The sequence below is a fragment of the Sinocyclocheilus grahami genome, unplaced genomic scaffold, assembly GCF_001515645.1.
Source record: "Sinocyclocheilus grahami isolate Dianchi unplaced genomic scaffold, SAMN03320097.WGS_v1.1 scaffold107.1, whole genome shotgun sequence".
Lineage (NCBI taxonomy): Eukaryota > Metazoa > Chordata > Actinopteri > Cypriniformes > Cyprinidae > Sinocyclocheilus > Sinocyclocheilus grahami.
This window is the reverse complement of record NW_015505286.1, coordinates 520,604-537,562: the sequence shown is the minus strand read 5'-3', so window position 1 is coordinate 537,562 and position 16,959 is coordinate 520,604. Positions and strand designations below refer to the sequence as shown.

At 38.7% G+C, this 16,959-nt stretch overlaps 1 pseudogene; it reads left to right on the top strand.

Moving 5' to 3' along the window:
• Positions 1 to 3,748: 3,748 nt before the first annotated feature.
• LOC107588799 (uncharacterized) lies at positions 3,749 to 4,954 on the top strand (annotated as a pseudogene).
• Positions 4,955 to 16,959: the final 12,005 nt, after the last annotated feature.

Sequence of the window (16,959 nt, the reverse complement as noted above, 5' to 3'; positions counted from 1 at the left end):
AACTATGACAGTCTGAATAAACTCCCAATTTGCTGCTTATTAATTGTTAGTAAGGTAGTTGTTAAGTTTAGATATGGGGTAGGACTATGGGATCTAAATATGCATGCTAATAGCAACTACTTAGTAGTGAGAACTGGTCCCTAAACTGAAGTGTTACCGTAGTTAACTAGTAGTTTTGTTACTAGTGTGTTTGCATTGTATGCCTTTAAATTGTCATTTAGTATGATATTCCTAACTAGTTAACTAGCAACCAAGTAATGTGTTAACTGGTTACTAGTTAATTTGTAACTAGTCAAAGTTAACATTTAACTATAAGTTCATAATTTAATGAAAATGTGCTTAATAAGAGAGGTTATCTATTAGTAATAATGGCTGCAGTACTAGTTAACTATTATTATACTTTTTGTTTTTAATGCATTAAAGACCAATTAATACATATTTCATTATACATACGTAAACTAGACTGGTAAACTAGATGCGCCCCAGAGACAGATCCCCTGCGAAGACCTCTTGTCACCTCAACGACCACTGGCACAAGACTACGGGAACCAGACAAGTCCTCTGCAATATCTGACCTGTGTTGCAGCCTGGAATTAAACCACGCCATGCTGGTTTTGTCTGGCCAGAGGAGAACTGGCCCTCCGACTGAGCCTAGTTTCTCTCAAGGTTTTTTCTCCATTTCTGTCACAGATGGAGTTTTGGTTCCTTGCCGCTGTCGCCTCTGGCTTGCTTAGTTGGGTACATAAAATATCCAGCGATATCGTCAACTTGATTGCACAGATACTATTTAAACTGAACTCAGCTGGATGATGACATCACTGAATTCAATGATGAACTGCCATTAACTGAAAATTGAGTGTTTATGATTGTCATTTTGCATTATTGACACACTATTTTCCTATTTAATAATGTAAAGTTGCTTTGACACAATCTGTATTGTTAAAAGCACTACATAAATAAAGGTGACTTGACCTTCGAGATAAGGGGGCAGCACAGAGGCTTATGCTAGCTGGTACTCTCCCGTTGTCATATGAAACCTATACGGGTGCTGATGTCATTTTGCATGGGGTAGGTTGTGTAAAAGTTCCCTTACATAATGTCTACCTTCAAGCAGATATAGTAACTAGTAATGTGTGTGTTGGAATCTGCCCTGAACTCCCTGTGGAAAGCGTGGATATCATTTTGGGAAACGACCTGGCGGGTGGTACAGTTTTCCCTCCCCCAGTTGTTGTTAACCATTCTATAATAGATGAGAAAAAATGACTTGTCTTCTCAGTTTCCAGCAGCAGTCTGATGTTGTTGGTCACTGCCGGTCATGCCATGTTTATCAGCTGGCCAGTAAGCCAAATCAAAACATTCCTCTCGCTCTGCTACACCCGATCCCCATAATACGTGAACCTTTTGAGCGCATCATTATTGATTGTGTGAGACCATTGCCACAGTCTAAATCGGGTCATCAGTATATACTCACCTTGATGTGTGCCGCCATGCATTTTCCAGAGGCCGTCCCAATGTGTAGTATAAAGGCTAAAGCAGTGGTAAAGGAGATAATTAAATTTTTCTCTACATTTGGTCTACCAAAAGTTATTCCAACCAACCAGGGTTCTAATTTTACTTCCATACTGTTCTCCCAGGTTCTTCAAGAGCTGGAATGCATAAACTTTCAGGGCACAATCGAACGTCCCCACCAGACACTCAAGTCCATGCTGTGTGCATTCTGCATGGAAACAGGGAAGGACTGGGATGAAGGCCTGCCGATGCTGATGTTTGCTGTTCATGAGACAGTACAGAAATCTTTAGGATTCAGTCCGGCTAAATTAGTTATCGGGCATACCGTGCATGGGCCTCTAAAACGGTTAAAAGATTTGCAATAGAACAGTTGCTATTGGAAGAAAAATCGCCTGTGACAGTATAAGATTATGTGACTCAAATGCATGAGCACTTACATCGTGTGTGGGAAATTGCAAAATCAAATTTGGCTTCAAAACAAGTTCACATGAAAGAGCGTTTTGACAAGAACTGTGTAGCTCGACGTTTTCAGCCAGGTGATTTGGTGCTGGTTCTTCCACTTCCAGGTTCTGCGCTGCAGGATAGGTTTTTAGCCCTATGTGGTGGGGAAAAAAATTAAGCGAGACAAATTATCTAACTCGTACTCCTGAGCATAGAAAAAAAAAGTTGTGTTTGTCATGTTAATATGCTCAAACCTTATGTAAGTAGAATGTCTGCTGATCTGACACCTGTTGTGACAGTTACTCCTCTGCCCTATACTGTTGAGTCTGAGGATGCTGGTTGCCACTGAAGCTATGACCACCACTAAATTCTGAAATGTTACAAGATATAGAAGCACATTTGTCTTATCTTTCTCAATATTGAGATGATGTTTCACTTATTCAGAAGTTCTCTTTTCTCTTTTCAGACAGCCCCAGCCAGACCCACGTTCTGTTTCATGATATCGAATCTCATCACCAATAAAACAGCATCTTTATCGTGTAAATCCCCGGAAGAGAGAAGAGATGAGGAAGGAGGTAGATTACCTGCTTACGCATGGTTTAGCGGTTCCCAGTTCAAGTCAGTGGAGCTCGCCATGCCTCCAAGTGCTGAAGCCGGATGGTTTCTGTGGGTTTTGTACAGATTACAGAAAGGTGAATAATGTCACCAAGCCAGACACTTTTCCGTTACCTAGGATGGAGGACTGTATCGATTGTGTTGGTGCTTCATCCTTTGTAACTAAGTTAGATCTACTAAAGGGTTAATGGCAAATGCCGCTTACATGGCGTGCTTCAGAGATCTCTGCATTTGTATCCCCAGATAACTTCCTTCAATATACTGTCATGGCCTTTGGATTGCGAAACACTCCCGCAACCTTTCAGAGGTTGATGCAGAAGGTATTATCTGGTGTGGCAAACTGCAAAGCATATCTTGATGATGTAGTAATTTATTCTAGTTCATGGAGTGACCACATGAATACCCTACGTGAAGTGTTTGCTTGTTTGGCAAAAGCATCTTTAACAGTGAATCTAAAAAAAATGTGAATTCAGAAAAGCCGTGGTTACTTACCTGGGAAAGGAGGTTGGTCAAGGACAGGTGCGCCCTGTTAGTGCCAAAGTTGAGGCAATTGTGAATTTCCCCATCCCCAAGTCTAAAAGAGAGTTGCGCCATTTTCTTGGCATGGTTGGATATTACCAAGGGTTTTGTAAAAATTTCTCCTCTGTTGTGTCCCCTTTGACAGATTTATTGAGCGGCTCCAAAGCTTTCATTTGGAGTCACGAGTGTGATAATGCTTTTAATGCTGCCAAAGACCTCCTGTGTAGTGCTCCAGTCCTCTCTGCCCCTGATTTTTCAAGGCCATTCAACCCCTTAGACCACAACCCCTTAGACTTCCACCTGCACATGGTCGCGTTTGTTCTCGTGCGTATCGCGGGACTTTCCAGTTTCAGTTTGCTAAATAGTAAGGCGTGGCCAAAGCCAGTAAAGGTGCTTATTTACCTGTTTGGAACGGTAAAAACGTGCTCAAGTCGCATTTGTTCTCATGCGTATTTCCAGTTTTGGTTTGCTAAATAGTTAGGCTTCAGGCAAGTATAAAACTTGGTTAGTTCACCGCACCAGCAGTCGCGGCAGCCCTCGTGTGAAGACCGACGAGTGTAAAGACCATCGATTCTTGAGTATTGCTTTCCTGCCCTTTCTTTACTTTTCTTTACTCTTTGTACTGCTTGTTCTCATCTACTTGTTTAGGACAAGTGTACTCACTATGTGCTTTCAAATCTCTATTATTACTAACACTCGGAAATCACGCACTGTACGTTGGAGACAGGCCAATCCTAATAATCTATGGCCTGACCCTCTGTCCTCTACTACTTTACTCTCTATTCCAATTGGTCTCTGGAACTGCCAGTCTGCTGTTAACAAAGCATATTTTATTTATTCTATTGCTACTCAACCTCATGGCCCTAACTGAGACTTGGATCAAACCTGAGAACACTGCCACTCCTGCAGCCCTCTCCACTAATTTCACTTTTTCCCCTCGCACGATTGGGAGGGGTAGAGGTACTGGTCTCCTTATCTCAAATCAATGGAAATTTGATATTCTACCATCTCTTACAGGCAACAATTAATTTGAATCACATGCAATTACTATTACACACCCTGTTAAAATTCACTTTGTAGTCGTTTATCGTCCCCCAGGTCAACTGGGCAACTTCTTGGATGAGTTGGATATGTTACTTTCAAACTTTCCTGAGGATGGTACTCCTCTGGTACTGCTCGGTGACTTCAACATCCACCTAGAAAAACCCCAGGCTGCTGACTTCAACACTCTGCTCACCTCATTTGATCTCAAGCGAGTGTCTACTATGGCTACTCACAAATCAGGCAACCAACTGGACCTCATCTACACATGCTATTGCTCCACAGACAACACTTTAGTTACTCCACTGCACACCTCAGACCACTTCCTCATCACTTCTAACCACACACTAACTCCTGACACAGCACACACTCCTCCGCAGGTCACCTTTCGACGTAACCTACGCTCACACTCTCCTTCTCGCCTATTTTCTCGCCTGGTTTCATCCTCACTTACTTCACCCTCTCAGTTTTCAGCACTGGACACAAACAGTGCTACTGACACTCTTTGCTCCACTCTAACATCTTGCTTAGACAACTTTTGCCCACTTTCATCCAGACCAGCACGCACTACCCCCCTCTGCCCCCTGGCTGTCTGATGAACATCGCTCTAAACTCAGGGCTGCAGAGAGGAATTGGCGCAAATCAAAAAACTCTACCGACCTTAGTGTGTATCAGTCACTTCTCTCTTCCTTCTCTGCAAATGTCTCCACTGTTAAAACGACATACTACCACAACAAAATTAACAACTGCTCTGACCCTCGCACACTTTTCAAAACTTTCTCTTCTCTGTCCTCCTCCCCCTCCTCCTTCATCAACTCTTACAGCTGATGACTTTGATGGTTCTTGTTTTATTTGTGAAGAAAATTGCAGTGACCAATTCCCCACACCACAAACTGATGATAACTTCATAACAACAAATACACACTCTCTCTCTCCTTCTCTCCAGTCTCGGAGACAGACGTTTCCAAACGTATCCTTTCCAAGGATCAAGTGGACATCCTACAGTCTCCTGCTTCTCAAACTCATCTCCTGAGCTGAGACAGAAACTGTAAAACTCTCACAATTGTCTTCTTTAAATTTTTAGAAGAGACCTCATCATCATCACTGTGCTCAGATTTTTCTCCTTAGCTAAAAACACTGAATCTCTCATATTTGTCTCCTCCAATGTTTCAAACAAGATCTCAACAACATCACACACTGTGCTCAGATTTTCTCTCCTTAGCTAGAGACACTGGGGGCCTCATTTATAAAATGTTGCGTATAAACCGTCCTAAATTTGTTCTAAGATCATTTCTCAAAAGTGCGTAAGTGCGATTCAGAGAAAACAAACATGCGCACAAAAACACGTGCGTACGCCTCTCTTCCAGATGTGACATTTATAAATCGCAAATGATCTTGAAATTGTTCACAACTGACTGGTGTCAGATCTCCGCCTTGTAAACGCCCCCTAATTAATATCATTACCATATAAAAGTGCACACGCCAATATCCGAATTTCTATGCTTGATAATGACGAGCACAAAGAAAAAAAAACTTTACTGAGTCTGAAATTGAAGACCTGCTTGCGGAGGTAGAGGTTCGTGCGGGGACGCTTGTTATTTAATAACATGTAATTATTCTGTGGACAAACAATGTGTGTGTGGTTATATTTGTAAGGGTGGTTCCCTACAGTGGTTCAGGCTGTAGGATTGACGAAGGACTAAAGAAACGTTATCAGCACGATGGTATAAAACTGTACATTTATAGTCTATTACCACCCACTGCCACTTATACCAACGACGGAAATAAGCGCAGTTAGAATAGCTAAATATGTGGGAGAGCGTTGCTATTAAGTGACTATATTGTTTTGCAATAGGTAGCACTTCAATGTTAATGTTGAATCAAGACTAGTTAGCACATAATTAATCATTTAAATGGTTTAATAATATTTTGTTATGGTTACACTTGAATTGGTTACAAAATAGATGAAGGATGGTAAAGAAAGAGTGAACAAAGAACAGAGACAGAGCAACAGTTGCAATCTTTTATCCCTTCCTTTACCATGTGACTAAAAACCAAATGTGAGACATTCAAACTGACCAATCAGCAGATTACAGCTTCATCCACTGTGCAAAATGTGTGACAATTAGAAGACCCCCAATGTATACACATGTTGGCCTACAGGCCTTGATCTATATCAGCACTTCTTTGCCTTCAGGAATTCCAAATGGCCCTTTTGTTACTCGAGATAGGTTTGGGACAGGAAAAAAATCACTTGCTATGACAACTAATAAAAAGTTTAGTAAAACTTTAAAAAACATTATTGAAAGAAAAATTGGGTGTTTCATATCATAATAAAATGAATTTTTACACGATTTTACACGGTCTGAAAAAAAAAACCTGCATGTGATTTGGCATTTCTTTATATTTGCACAGTTTACTAATGCTGTTCAAATGTGCCATTAATGTACTGACACAAAAATGTATAGAGTATTTTATACAAATATAACTGATGTAAATGACAAAAACAAAGTTTAAGGCTGATGTTTCTATTAATTTTCATAGAAGCAAAGCAGCAAATGTTATAAATGAAAGCAGTTAACAATGTTCTTGAATAGAATATATTAAAACTGTTATTGCACGACATAGGCCTACACTGAAAAAAATAATTCATTGGATTTACTCAATTGAATAGTGGACATTGGTTGCACACAAATTGTTTGCTTTGGTAGCCACTTACACAATTGTGTTCCATCAACACAGATTATTCACGTTTAAACAACACAGATTATTCACGTTCAAACAACACAGACTATTCACGTTCAAACAACACAGACTATTCACGTTCAAACAACACAGACTATTCACGTTCAAACAACACAGACTATTCACGTTCAAACAACACAGACTATTCACGTTCAAACAACACAGACTATTCACGTTCAAACAACACAGACTATTCACGTTCAAACAACACAGACTATTCACGTTCAAACAACACAGACTATTCACGTTCAAACAACACAGACTATTCACGTTCAAACAACACAGACTATTCACGTTCAAACAACACAGACTATTCACGTTCAAACAACACAGACTATTCACGTTCAAACAACACAGACTATTCACGTTCAAACAACACAGACTATTCACGTTCAAACAACACAGACTATTCACGTTCAAACAACACAGACTATTCACGTTCAAACAACACAGACTATTCACGTTCAAACAACACAGACTATTCACGTTCAAACAACACAGACTATTCACGTTCAAACAACACAGACTATTCACGTTCAAACAACACAGACTATTCACGTTCAAACAACACAGACTATTCACGTTCAAACAACACAGACTATTCACGTTCAAACAACACAGACTATTCACGTTCAAACAACACAGACTATTCACGTTCAAACAACACAGACTATTCACGTTCAAACAACACAGACTATTCACGTTCAAACAACACAGACTATTCACGTTCAAACAACACAGACTATTCACGTTCAAACAACACAGACTATTCACGTTCAAACAACACAGACTATTCACGTTCAAACAACACAGACTATTCACGTTCAAACAACACAGACTATTCACGTTCAAACAACACAGACTATTCACGTTCAAACAACACAGACTATTCACGTTCAAACAACACAGACTATTCACGTTCAAACAACACAGACTATTCACGTTCAAACAACACAGACTATTCACGTTCAAACAACACAGACTATTCACGTTCAAACAACACAGACTATTCACGTTCAAACAACACAGACTATTCACGTTCAAACAACACAGACTATTCACGTTCAAACAACACAGACTATTCACGTTCAAACAACACAGACTATTCACGTTCAAACAACACAGACTATTCACGTTCAAACAACACAGACTATTCACGTTCAAACAACACAGACTATTCACGTTCAAACAACACAGACTATTCACGTTCAAACAACACAGACTATTCACGTTCAAACAACACAGACTATTCACGTTCAAACAACACAGACTATTCACGTTCAAACAACACAGACTATTCACGTTCAAACAACACAGACTATTCACGTTCAAACAACACAGACTATTCACGTTCAAACAACACAGACTATTCACGTTCAAACAACACAGACTATTCACGTTCAAACAACACAGACTATTCACGTTCAAACAACACAGACTATTCACGTTCAAACAACACAGACTATTCACGTTCAAACAACACAGACTATTCACGTTCAAACAACACAGACTATTCACGTTCAAACAACACAGACTATTCACGTTCAAACAACACAGACTATTCACGTTCAAACAACACAGACTATTCACGTTCAAACAACACAGACTATTCACGTTCAAACAACACAGACTATTCACGTTCAAACAACACAGACTATTCACGTTCAAACAACACAGACTATTCACGTTCAAACAACACAGACTATTCACGTTCAAACAACACAGACTATTCACGTTCAAACAACACAGACTATTCACGTTCAAACAACACAGACTATTCACGTTCAAACAACACAGACTATTCACGTTCAAACAACACAGACTATTCACGTTCAAACAACACAGACTATTCACGTTCAAACAACACAGACTATTCACGTTCAAACAACACAGACTATTCACGTTCAAACAACACAGACTATTCACGTTCAAACAACACAGACTATTCACGTTCAAACAACACAGACTATTCACGTTCAAACAACACAGACTATTCACGTTCAAACAACACAGACTATTCACGTTCAAACAACACAGACTATTCACGTTCAAACAACACAGACTATTCACGTTCAAACAACACAGACTATTCACGTTCAAACAACACAGACTATTCACGTTCAAACAACACAGACTATTCACGTTCAAACAACACAGACTATTCACGTTCAAACAACACAGACTATTCACGTTCAAACAACACAGACTATTCACGTTCAAACAACACAGACTATTCACGTTCAAACAACACAGACTATTCACGTTCAAACAACACAGACTATTCACGTTCAAACAACACAGACTATTCACGTTCAAACAACACAGACTATTCACGTTCAAACAACACAGACTATTCACGTTCAAACAACACAGACTATTCACGTTCAAACAACACAGACTATTCACGTTCAAACAACACAGACTATTCACGTTCAAACAACACAGACTATTCACGTTCAAACAACACAGACTATTCACGTTCAAACAACACAGACTATTCACGTTCAAACAACACAGACTATTCACGTTCAAACAACACAGACTATTCACGTTCAAACAACACAGACTATTCACGTTCAAACAACACAGACTATTCACGTTCAAACAACACAGACTATTCACGTTCAAACAACACAGACTATTCACGTTCAAACAACACAGACTATTCACGTTCAAACAACACAGACTATTCACGTTCAAACAACACAGACTATTCACGTTCAAACAACACAGACTATTCACGTTCAAACAACACAGACTATTCACGTTCAAACAACACAGACTATTCACGTTCAAACAACACAGACTATTCACGTTCAAACAACACAGACTATTCACGTTCAAACAACACAGACTATTCACGTTCAAACAACACAGACTATTCACGTTCAAACAACACAGACTATTCACGTTCAAACAACACAGACTATTCACGTTCAAACAACACAGACTATTCACGTTCAAACAACACAGACTATTCACGTTCAAACAACACAGACTATTCACGTTCAAACAACACAGACTATTCACGTTCAAACAACACAGACTATTCACGTTCAAACAACACAGACTATTCACGTTCAAACAACACAGACTATTCACGTTCAAACAACACAGACTATTCACGTTCAAACAACACAGACTATTCACGTTCAAACAACACAGACTATTCACGTTCAAACAACACAGACTATTCACGTTCAAACAACACAGACTATTCACGTTCAAACAACACAGACTATTCACGTTCAAACAACACAGACTATTCACGTTCAAACAACACAGACTATTCACGTTCAAACAACACAGACTATTCACGTTCAAACAACACAGACTATTCACGTTCAAACAACACAGACTATTCACGTTCAAACAACACAGACTATTCACGTTCAAACAACACAGACTATTCACGTTCAAACAACACAGACTATTCACGTTCAAACAACACAGACTATTCACGTTCAAACAACACAGACTATTCACGTTCAAACAACACAGACTATTCACGTTCAAACAACACAGACTATTCACGTTCAAACAACACAGACTATTCACGTTCAAACAACACAGACTATTCACGTTCAAACAACACAGACTATTCACGTTCAAACAACACAGACTATTCACGTTCAAACAACACAGACTATTCACGTTCAAACAACACAGACTATTCACGTTCAAACAACACAGACTATTCACGTTCAAACAACACAGACTATTCACGTTCAAACAACACAGACTATTCACGTTCAAACAACACAGACTATTCACGTTCAAACAACACAGACTATTCACGTTCAAACAACACAGACTATTCACGTTCAAATGTACTGACACAAAAATGTATAGAGTATTTTATACAAATATAACTGATGTAAATGACAAAAACAAAGTTTAAGGCTGATGTTTCTATTAATTTTCATAGAAGCAAAGCAGCAAATGTTATAAATGAAAGCAGTTAACAATGTTCTTGAATAGAATATATTAAAACTGTTATTGCACGACATAGGCCTACACTGAAAAAAATAATTCATTGGATTTACTCAATTGAATAGTGGACATTGGTTGCACACAAATTGTTAATTTGGCTACAGTTGAATACATAAAATGTGCTAGGGCTTTTGTGATCCATTTTTTTAAAACTAATTTTTAAGATTTTGTTTGCTACCCTGGCAAAGGAATTTCATGGAATAGACGTCCTATTTTTATTTACATTATTTTAAGTTAAAGGGCAAGCTAACTTGTATTGTTTTGTTAAAGCAGATAAAACATGTTTGTAGTCAAAATCTTTACATTTAGATTACAAAGTATATTCTACTATTCAACTTCTGCGGATCTGCCCATCCATTTATTTTTATGTAGATGTTTTTTCAGATGTGCAAGTTAAATTTACAGCAAATTTACAGCTAATTCTGTGGTTGTATAGCAACCAACAAGAGCAGCATATTCATAGTTTTCACATGACGTCACATTCCAAGTAAAACAATCCCTAGGAGGGCAAAAAATAAATTTTCCGCTGCCCGCCTACCAGGAAGCAAGTGATACACGGTTACTTTAAGTTTGTTACTTTTGCATTGCCAAAATGCTGGATGGTAGTTGTGCTTTCTGATACACTAAACCGCAGAAGAGACAAGCCTGGGCTGTGTTAGGTGAGGGATTCCCCGCAAGGTAAACGTAAACAATACCGCAGTCGAGCAGTCTTTTTTTTACTGTAGGCTTCAACAAAAAGGGCAGTACTGTCTGATCTGAGCCTAACAATGTTACACTATTACTTCACTATACACTCACCACATACTCCTGCACGAGATGATCAGGATCCTCGTTTAGGTAGATGCAGAGTCCTTTGATGACACATTCCCGACCAGCATCAATGTCATCCTTAGAGAATAAAACAAAGCATATGACTGCATTTTAACACAAAGCTGTTCCAAATTACAGATAGTTGTTTTATTTGAATGCAAAGGTAAAGACATTTCATCATCAATTGACTACCAATGGACATAATACATAGGTTTGTTTGATTTGTTTTCCTAACAATAAATTACAGTAGACAACAAGAACATTTTTCAAATAATAATTACTTCTTGGCGTACTTAGGACTTTAAAATTAATTTAGTATTTGTCCCTAGTGTTTTTTTATTTATGTTTTTATTTCTTAAGTTACTTGCTACTCAAGTAATTTCAGTAAATCCTTTTGTACTTTTGATTTATACTTTTGCGTCGAATCTACGTCGTAGCCTACGCTTAGCCCAACGTGCACCTCCCCAAAAATGTAACTACATGTCGCCGCGATGTGGACCTGGATAGCTGGATAGCCTTGCAATGCCTCCAAGCCCACAGGAAGTGCTCCATGCTTTGAAGTAAATTTTCAGAATGTGATCCATTTTGTCAATAACATTTGAAAAGTCTATAAGAGCCGCACATATATAATTTACCCCCTTTAAGTAAGCGGGAGCTAAACAGGAAGTTAGCCTGTTTGGCTGGCAAAAGTCGACACAATGGAAGCTGTAGCGCTACCACCAACTAGCGTTTTGGTGGTGTAATTGCAGAACAACACCAAAACCAACACACAAGTATAAATGCATGGCTACAGCGTAGACTTGATGCAGAAGTATAAATTAAGCTTAACTCAAATAATTATTTTGACGACCAGATTTACTTGAGTACAGGTTTTGCCTACTCTACCCACCTCTGCCAACCTAATCCCAACATGGGAAAAAATGCAACTGAAAGTTAAATAGGTAGAATTCTTACCGTCACCATGGCAGACATGTCTCTCAGCTTCTTTCCCTGCTGCCCCGATCTCTTCTCAAACACCTTCAGCAAATTTGCAGTGAATAGGTCCAACTGTGAGAGGAACCTTGACTGTAGAGGCATGGTGGTGATCCGTTTAAACTCTGCATTTATCTGAAACATTAGTACAGGGACATGCATACAAGATATTAGTTAGACCTAAAACTGAGGTTGGGAAGAAATATCATTTAAATGTGGTTCATCTGAATTCAACGAAACAAATGTAAAGTTATTATGTCATTATTTCTTAGCTGCAACAATCCCTCTATTTGTCAAATACCATCTTTATATTTTCATGCTTCTTTTCCTAAGAGAAATTTAATTTTTAAGAGTAGATCAAATGCAGTATTTCCAAACATGAATGTAGTAAACTGTGGAGGCCCACCACAGTTTCACATCAGACATACTACAATACATAAACCTCTGTAAGCATTAAAATAAGCCTGCAAGCCACATCATTGCATGCAAAGTGTTAGTCTAACCTTAAATCTACCACACAAGATTTCACAATTTTACTTAAGTTTTTTTACTTGCCTCCATTACATCAAAGAGAGCTGGCCATCTCTCTTGAAAGTCGCTGATCATCGGAGCACAACGTATTACTTCTTGTCTTCTTAATGCAAACGTTTTCTCCATTTTAGCCCTAATTGCCTCTCTGTTATGCTGCTGCTTGATATCTGAAATGAGTTCAACCCTCATCGTCTCCAGGGACTCTTCGCACTCCCCAAGTGGAAAGGAGGGATAGTAGGCCACTTCACCCCTCTCTGGTTTCTTAACGTCAAAGGCAGGACTACGTTTACCATCAGGTTTATGTTTCAAAGCATTTACACAAACTTCAGGACATCCTACTTTCCGGAGATGTGTGCGGTAGTTGGACAGCTTGTATTTGAGGCTGGTCTTCCATCCTCCATAGCCAGTAGCTGATCCTCTCTCTTGTAAACATGGATGCCTCTTGATGAGCGCCCCAGCAACTTGGTCAAACTCCCTGTCTGTGACATAGACTTTGTGCTGGACTATCGCTTGTATCAAAGTATTTTGGGTGTTTGCGCCACAAAAGTTAACATGGCTGGGGCTAAGTACCAGAGTATCTCTACAGTTACCAATAGACTGTGTAAGTTAAAACACTTACTCAGTAAACACAGGAAAATACAACTGGGCACTTTCTGAAATGAAGTATCCCTGGGTTCCAGAACTGGGACTAACATTAGCTCAAAATACTTTAACGTTATCGTTACCTTGTTAGCTCATGGTTAAAACCATAGACATAATATAGAGATAGACGCCAGATTTTTCAACTCGGGCGGCAGACGCGAATTCGCGTCAAACGCGTGAATGCACAAAAAGCACCATATAAAATAATTCGCGCGTAACGCACCAGACGCTCAATTCGGCGTATTCGCGTCTACCGCGCCGCGCTCTATGCCCCATTCGCGCCGCAGGAACTTTTGACGCGCGTAACGCGTCTTTGCATTGACTTAACATTGAGATCACTCGCGCCAGACGCTCTATTCGCGTCTGGTGTGAACGCACCATAAGATGGCGGCCCCACGGCTCGTCCGCGCCAGTAGGCAGTAACGGACACACTTCATTCTAATTCGACAAAAACTAAATAAAACTCACCAAAACCTTGTTGTTCCAAAAATCACCAATTTCAGTTTTGCTGCAACAAACCTCTAACTCGTAGAATTATTATTGTAGCCTATTCTGTCTGTAACTTACATGATGCAGGTCTCTGTTTCTCTGGAAGTTGCAAGTGGGACCGTTGAAAAAAAGCGCGGACTTTTCTTTCTTCTTCCCGAAATGCATTGCACCCGTGCGTGAATATCGTGAGATAAAATGAGAACTGGTATTCTTCACTTGATTGACTTATTTAGCTCATGTTGGGATAAAGTATGTTCGTGCACGCTTTCTGCATATAATGTGCAGTCTACACAATGCTATCACGTTTTACTTAAGAACATAAAACCCTTTAGTAAAATATACTAAATATAATTTCATAAATTTAACAGGTGACCAGTCTCCCTTTTTTCAGTGTATTCTTATAGGCTACACAGACAAAACAGTCAGATGCGTTTATACATTTTTTTCTATTTAGCGCATTAGTAGTAAAATCAAGACTTTGCAATTTCTCTTGTAAAATAAAATGATAAAAAAACAACATGGAATAAACTCTCAACATTAGGCTACTAAAAAGGTCAGTTTAATCTCGCAACACGTTTTACTTAAGAACATAATACCCTTTAGTAAAATATACTAAATATAATTTCATAAATTGAACAGGTGACCAGTCTCCCTTTTTTCAGTGTATTGCCCTTTACCAACCCTACCCCTAAACCTACCCCTCACAGGAGACTTTGTGCTATTTCAGATTTTCAATACACTCCATTCTGTGTGATTACTTTGCAATTTCTCTTGTAAAATAAAATGATAAAAAAACAACATGGAATAAACTCTCAACATTAGGCTACTAAAAAGGTCAGTTTAATCTCGCAAAACTCCCGTTAATAAAAATTCTGACTACACTGCACAATTAATCTCTTACACTGCATTTTTGTTGTTCATGATGAATTCGGTGCTTGCACGTACACCGCTTTTATTATTATTGCAGCTTAGATGTTCAAATAGCTGCAGTACTCCGACTTTGCCACAAGGAAAAGTGCGTACGCCTGCTCCGACCCTGACGTGGCGGTAAGTATTTTTCCATATCAAAGACCTTTTTTATAAATATGAACGTTGCTGTGGATTTTAAACATTTTACATTTCACATTTTATAAATGAGGCCCTGGATCTCTCACATTTGTCTCTTTTAAAGCTTTAGAAAAGATCTCAACATCACACACTGTCCTCAGATTTTTCTCCTACACTAAAGAATCGGGAACTCTCACATTAGTCTCCTTTGTCTCATTTGTCGCTCAACAACTTTACAAAGTGTTCAAATGTTTCAATATGAGCTCAAACATCTCTACCATATAATATGTATTATAATCAAATTAATCAATAATCAAGACGGAGTCATAAGCCATTGATGTGCCTTTCAGTAAAGAAAAGCTCCAGGGTTACTTTTTTGTGTAAATTTTGATAAAGGCATCGGGTACATTACTATTTCCAACAACAAATTGTGCCTAAGCACATAAACATTATCAAATAAAAAGTAACATTATCCTTATTTCTGCATGATTTCTCTTAAACTCTGAATTTGTGTTTTTTCCCCTTTATTTAGAGCCTTTCAAGTACTTAACTTGGTGCATGCTTTGTAAAGCTTTAAAGGAGACAAATATGAGACCCCTAGAGGTTTAGCTTAAGAGAAACCTGAGCACAATGTGTGATGTTGTTGAGATCTCTTCAGAACTTTTGAAGATACAAATGTAAGAGATCCAGTGTCTCTAGCTAAGGAGACAAATCTGAGCACAGTGTGTGATGATGATGAGATCTTGTTTGAAACACTGGAAGAGACCAATATGAGACCACCAGAATCTTTAGTTTAGGAGAAAAATCTGAGCACAGTGTGTGATGTTGTTGAGATATTTTTTCAAACATTGGAGGAGACAAATATGAGAGACCCAGTGTCTCTAGCCAAGGGGAAAAATCTGAGCACAGTGTGTGATGATGACGAGGTCTCTTCTTCAACTTTAAAGGAGACAAATGTGAGAGTGTTAGAGTTTTTGTCTCAGGAGACAAGTTTGAGAAGCAAGAGATTCAAGCAAAAATCTCCATCTTAACCTAATTTAAATATTTGAGATGTTAAAGAGATCTCTTTTTATTTAATTTCCCCCCCTCTGGTTAGCTCCAATGTCATTTATCAACACCATTTCAATCAAACACAATTCACGTATTGTCATATTTGAAGTTGTTTTGTGTAGACAGTGTTTTATTGCACAATAATTTAACAGAGGAAATCATTACCTACTGTATATTTACATGCATGCAAAAATGGGCTGTACAAGACAAATTTTTTAATGCTAAAAAAAAAACACTGGTACACTAGCAGGCCAGGCTCCACAATCAAATCGTTGAGGGTACTTCTTAAATTAGTGAGGGTGCTCTCTCTCTCTCTCTTTATATATATAGTATATATGTGTGTGTGTGTGTGTGTGTGTGTGTGTGTGTATTTGTGGTGTCAAAATTAGGCAGTTTTTTATCGATTGACAGCACTAATATATATACTGTATATATATATATACAGTGGGTACGGAAAGTATTCAGACCCCCTTACATATTTCACTCTTTGTTATATTGCAGCCATTTGCTAAAATCATTTAAGTTAATTTTTTTTCCTCAATAATGTACACACAG